Genomic DNA, 6,000 nt, shown 5'->3' with positions numbered 1-6,000 from the left:
CTAATCAAAGTATTGCTTGAACTCTCACCGCCATCATTAGACTCCATAATCTCTCTCGATTACAAAGAACACAACATATATAGATCCAATCAAATATTGAATCAGTTTACACACCCTGATTCACACAATCAACACACAAGAATTTTATACAAACCGATTGGATCACCTGAGAGAGATGATTGATCTTGAAGAAACACTAACCGGACCCCGGTCAGATTACGGGTAACCTGGGGGTTAGATAGATGTTTCCCACGAGGGGTTAGACCCAGAGAAGATGGTTCTTCTGATAACCTGCAAAACAGACACCGTGAGCTTGTCACTGAGAAGGGGGGGTTCCTCCTTGTGACCACCCTCCAGCGTGAGAATCAGACTAGATTGCTCTTTAGATATAAATGTATATTAAGAGATTGCTAGAGCAGATATCAGGTATAATATGACGAGATATGATGATCATACCATTTGTGGTATTTATAGCCGAAGGTAGGTTTCCAAGGAGGTGTGGCCGGCTGCAATAGTATTCATGTTCAACCAACAGTAGCCTACGCACGTGCCCTGCTGGTAGTTGGTGGGTAGGCAGCGGCTGATAGTGACCAGGCCTGCTGTATACTATTCCTTTTCCACCAACTGCCGGCTACGCACGTGGTATGACAAGAGTTGGTGAGTAGGCAACGGCTAATAGTGACATACAGTGCAGGAGCATGCTGCTCGCCATACTGTTAATAAGCTGTCGTATCTTTAGTCAGATCTTTTGCCCATACCTCGTCAGGTACAGTACAGAAGATCTTCCTGTATCGTACGGACTGGCTTATTTGGGCGGGAGTATTCCCCCTCCCGCCACTGTGCGGGATTGTTCCCGGCTTTGCTCATTCCTTCAGGTGACACTGAATGATTGAGAGCTAAGTGCCTTGTGCGTGTAGCCTTGCTGCGCGGGTGGCCTTCCCTGATGGCTTGTATCCGAGGCTGCGGGAACAGGCGGAGTCCTTCACCATTGGGAGGCATTTCCTGCGGGAACAGCTTGCGTACTGCGCGTAAGGACGTCACGTCTCTGAGCATGGTTGGTCCTGCGGATCCAATTGGTTTCTGCGCAGACGTCCCTCTTCAAGGTGAGTCTTACGGGTCCAACTGGGCTCTGCTGGGACCTACCTCTTCAAGTCCCCCCAGTCCAATGTTCTTCTCATGAGTGTTTAATAAAGTGAGGTGAACTTTTGGACTTAAGCAAAGGGTTTTGAAAAGGGTTTTTTAAGGTTTTCCATGGGGATTCTCCCCGCGGAAGTCCTTGTCACTTGCAGAAATTCCCGGGTTTCCTGCTTGGTCTTTGGGTATGATGCGGGTAGGTCTGTAACCTCCTCGCAAGTCAGGAGCGTTGAGTCCCACTTGTGTGGATTCTCCATGAGGTTTTGGTAGTTTTGAACATAGTGATCAATTATGTTAAAACCACCAATTCCATCCTGGAGTTTCAAACAACGTAGTTCTCGACGTTCCCGCTATGCGGGGATGTTATTTCCGTTTCCGCAAGCATTGCCCAGAAGATCCTTCTTGGTTTCAATTCCCAGCGGAGCGCTAGGTATGTGAAGGGTTTTGCCTTAACACTGTACCCGCGCTCGTCTTACGGTTACTTTACTTCCAAGGTATTCCTGGCGTCAATTCCCTGCGGGTGCTAGGTATGTGGAGGGTTATGCCTTGACACTGTACCCGCAGCCGTCTTATAATTACTTGGTTGCCGAGGTATACTTGGCTTCAATTCCCTGCGGGTGCTAGGTATGTGAAGGGTTTTGCCTTAACACTGTACCCGCATCCGTCTTACGGTTACTTGTTTGCCAAGGTAAGGGGTATTTTCCCGCTTACTTTTTAATCTTTTTGAATTTTGAATTTTGAAATTTGAAGAGTTGGTGGAAAGATAAGAACAGTCCAAACCTCTGAAACGTCGTGCGACGGTTTCTTCTGACTGTGTCAGGACGTGCAGGAAGTTATGGTGACGTGACAGTACATGGTCATTCCAGACGCTTTTTCAGGCGCGTGGGCGCGATTTTTCGGGCGCGTGGCCGCGAAATTAATGGTACGCGTCCTGTCAACAGCTGTTGCCAGCTTGCTTTTTGCCACGTGTCATAGTTTCATTGCACCTTCGTTTTCTCTCTCTTCCACATTAATTTCATCGCATTAATTGCGATTAGTATATAAAGGGGGAGAGGGTTCTTTGTAATCCACACTTTCACTCTTCTCTTCATCTTCTAAGCGATTTCCGGCGAATACTCACCTTTTCAGGCAAGCATTCCCTTGAAATCGTTTTCTTCTTTCTTTTACAAGATGTCTCGTGATCTCGAATCTACGGCTGACGACAAGAGTACTGCTGGCGAGTGCCAGTGTGCTCTACCTGGCGATCTGTATCGGTACGTCGTCAGGAAGTTCATGCTCGAGTCTCTCGAGCCTGAGTTTCCTGAACCCCACCAGACGGTGTACGATGCCCCCAGAGGCAAGATCGGGGTTTATGCTGCATTCTTTGTCTATGGGAATCTTAGGTTCCCATTGACAAAGTTTGTTTACCGTGTCCTTGAGAGGCACGGCGTTCATTTGACCGAGTTGCACCCCATGGCGATCGCCAAAATTCGCCACTTCGAGTGGGTGTGCCGGATTTTGGGCATTGAGCCCTATGTTGACCGCCTGATGACCTTCTATACTTGGAGGTGCATCCAGGGGTGGTACACGTTGTTAAACCGGGTTAAGGGTTTGAAGATTTGCGCGACCAAGCGCAGTCTTCGCGCGTGGAAGCGGGAGTTCTTCTTCATATCCGCTCGTGCCATCCCCCTTGCCATGAAGTTTAAGAACGGGCAAGCTCTTCCCAGCCTTCACGCCTCCAACTACGAGGAGGCGGAATGGTTTTGGGGATGAGCCGGGTGTGGAAGGCGGCGGATGCGCAAAAGGTTCTGATCGTCCTCGAATACGGTTCGAACTCTGTTCCCTACGGTATGCTTTGTTTCTTTTTGTTGATTCTGAATTTCTTCTAACTTTTTTCCTGTTTATTTCAGAGGGGAACGACTTGCAGTCGCTCCTGAACCCGCGGGAGGCTGACGGTCCCGCTCGGATGGGTACTCGCGCTCTAGACGAGAACGAGTTGCCCATCCTCGAACAAACTGCGGATCGGTTCGTGGAGGTCTATCCGCAAGGCCATGAGATCCTGAGCGCCAGGCGGCCAGGTAAGGCGCTCTTCAACCCTCGACCCCTCAATGTTGAAACCTCTGCTGGAATTCCTCTAATCGTATGTTCTGATGAGGAATCCGCAGATGGTCCTCCGTTGGTGCGGAAGAAGAAGGCTGCCGGCGGGAAGGGAAAGGAGAAGGTGGCCTCCACTGCCGATCCGGTGCCTCGGTCTGACTCGGAGACCGAGAGCGAAGAGGTGGCGGGGAATCCCGGTGGTGATAAGATCACCATTCCGGAGGTTGTGACAACTGTCACCGAAGAGCCCAGGATGACGACGGTGACTGGCGTGAAGAGGCCGGCTCCATCGGGTTCATCCCCGCCCGTCCGTACCTTCAGGCTCAAGAAAACCCGTAAGTACAAATTTCTTGTCTTTTAACTTCATAGCTTAATATCATTAACACTTTTCTTCTTTACGCAGGCGTGGATGTTGACGCATTCTAGGGTGGAGCGCAGAGGAGTACCTCTCCGCCAATGACGGTAGGTTTGGTCAGCCTACCTGAGGCGACGACCCAGGCGCCTGCGCCTGCTTCCGCTGGTTCAGTTGCTCACTCCTTTAAGCCGACTGTTCCAGCTGAGATGACGTCACCGCCGGCTGTGAGTGCAATTTTTACAGCATCCTTCACCGAGCCGGCGGTTACTATTGCTGCGGATTCCGCGGCGGCGACCGTGGCGGCTGCTACCATGCCCCCGTCATCGGCAACGACGGTCGATCCATCAGGTACGCATGGGGCTTCTCGCCAATCTCTGCCACCTTCCCATCTGCCTGACCTCTTGGATGGATTTCCCTTGGGTTCAGGTGATGGGTTCGGCGGCTATCGGCCTGTTATTGACCCTACAGGTGCGTAGGGCTCTTTTTTTATATATATATATATTTTTTTTTTTATCATCTTTTCCTAACTGCTTTATGTTTTTTGCAGTGTCGGATTCCAATGAAGTGTATGTTCCACGATGGAACATTCGCCGAGGAACAACCCTTCGCACCCCTGTGGAGTGCGTGGAATGGGCTCGTCACGCTGCTCCCAGTGGTGCGTTGGGGGAAGCCATGGCTAGCTACCAGGAGGGTAGGCTAACCAATGAGCTTCGGGTTCTCCTGGCCCGGATGCAGCCGCGCGTCGAGCTGCTTTGTCGTGAAAACGATAAGTTAAAAGCAGCTCGCCTTAAAGAAGTGGCTCAGGCGCGGGCTGTCCGGGAGGAGAACCAAAGGCTTTCCGCATTAGCTGCGGAAAAGGAGAAGGCCTTCAAGGCCCTCGAGGTTGAAGTTCAAGCTCGACTTGAGGCCCGTTCCAAGGCTGCCCAAGCTGTTAATGAACAGCTTCGACTGGCTAAGGAAACTGCGAGGAACGCAACCGAGAGGGCCACCAAGGCTGAAGCTGTTGCTGAGCCTCTACGCGTGGAGAATGAAGAGCTTAAAGCCAAATTAGAGGCTCTCCAGCAGGCTCATGATGCCTTGGCGATGGAGGACGCTAAGAAGTTTCAAGAAATCCTAGACCAGAGGGGGGTGCTTGACCATACCGAGCGTAAGCTAAAGGGCGTCGAAGAGGCTGCGGCTAAAGAAGTGTTGCTTGCCAACCTCAACAAGAGTGAAGCCGATCGCGCCCGTAACGAAGCTCAAGCTGCCCTACAAGAAGCTCTGGCTGCCAAGGAATGGCTTCTTCGAAAAGCGTTGTCTCAGGTATGTTTTCATGTCTTCACGCTTTTCTTTGTAAATAGAAAAGGTTTGACACTTGTATATTTTCTTTTGTAGGTTGTGCATCGGGTCTTCTCAGAGACGTCTTATGACGATGCTATGAGCGCAGCCCTCAACGCTTCTCACGAGGATGGGGAAAAGGCCGGCTTCCTGCTTGGTCTAGGGTTCGTTGAGAAAGGCATCCCGCCTTCCAACTTCCCTTTATTCGATGTAGATACTGAAGCTGTATACGACCAAGCAGTAAATCAATACGCCGCCTTCCCGCATCCGGTGGTGGAGAAGGTGAATGAAGTTGCTGCTGCTGATGATGGGCTAGCTATCCTTAAGGCTTTCCTTGAACTGCCACGCTCTACTGACGGTGCTGGTCCAAGTGGAAGTGGCCCTGAAGCCTGATCCTGAAGATCCCTTCCCACTGCTAGGATAGATTTAGCTTGTATAGATTTATTTTCTTGTAGGCGGGTAGTTACCCGGCCATTCTTGTAATGATATTTATGAAATATAAATCTTTGTGCGGGTAAGACCGTTTCTTTTATTGGATTCCTTGCTTTATAAACGTTATATGACTTGCATACTTAAGTTTAAATTAGCAATTTTCCAAGTGTAGAATAAGTTAACCTTTGAACGTGGTAGATAATAGGTTGGAGTTTTGCTTCCTCTTTCGTGATTGTGCGGGTAGGACCGTCACTTGCACTTAGTAGGATGGCTAAACTTTACCTGCGTCTAACCTGCGTGTAGGTTTTCCTCATCTTTTTTGAGGATAAGTTAACCTTTGAACGTGGTAGATAATAGGTGTGAAGTTTTGCTTCCTCTTTCGTGATTGTGCGGGTAGGACCGTCACTTGCACTTAGTAGGATGGCTAAACTTTACCCATATCTGACCTGCGTGTAGGTTTTCCTCATCCTTTTTGAGGATAAGTTAACCTTTGAACGTGGTAGATAATAGGTGTGAAGTTTTGCTTCCTCTTTCGTGATTGTGCGGGTAGGACCGTCACTTGCACTTAGTAGGATGGCTAAACTTTACCCATATCTGACCTGCGTGTAGGTTTTCCTCATCCTTTTGTTAAAAATTCTGTTTTGAACCGTTCGACGCGCGGTTGTCAATAGGTTAGTGTTCAGTTC

The sequence above is a fragment of the Bidens hawaiensis genome, unplaced genomic scaffold, assembly GCF_021521415.1.
Source record: "Bidens hawaiensis isolate Kalapana, Puna unplaced genomic scaffold, B.hawaiensis_p1.1 tig00029301_1, whole genome shotgun sequence".
Classification (NCBI taxonomy): domain Eukaryota; kingdom Viridiplantae; phylum Streptophyta; class Magnoliopsida; order Asterales; family Asteraceae; genus Bidens; species Bidens hawaiensis.
The sequence above is the reverse complement of the archived record's forward strand: the minus strand, read 5'-3'. Positions refer to the sequence as shown.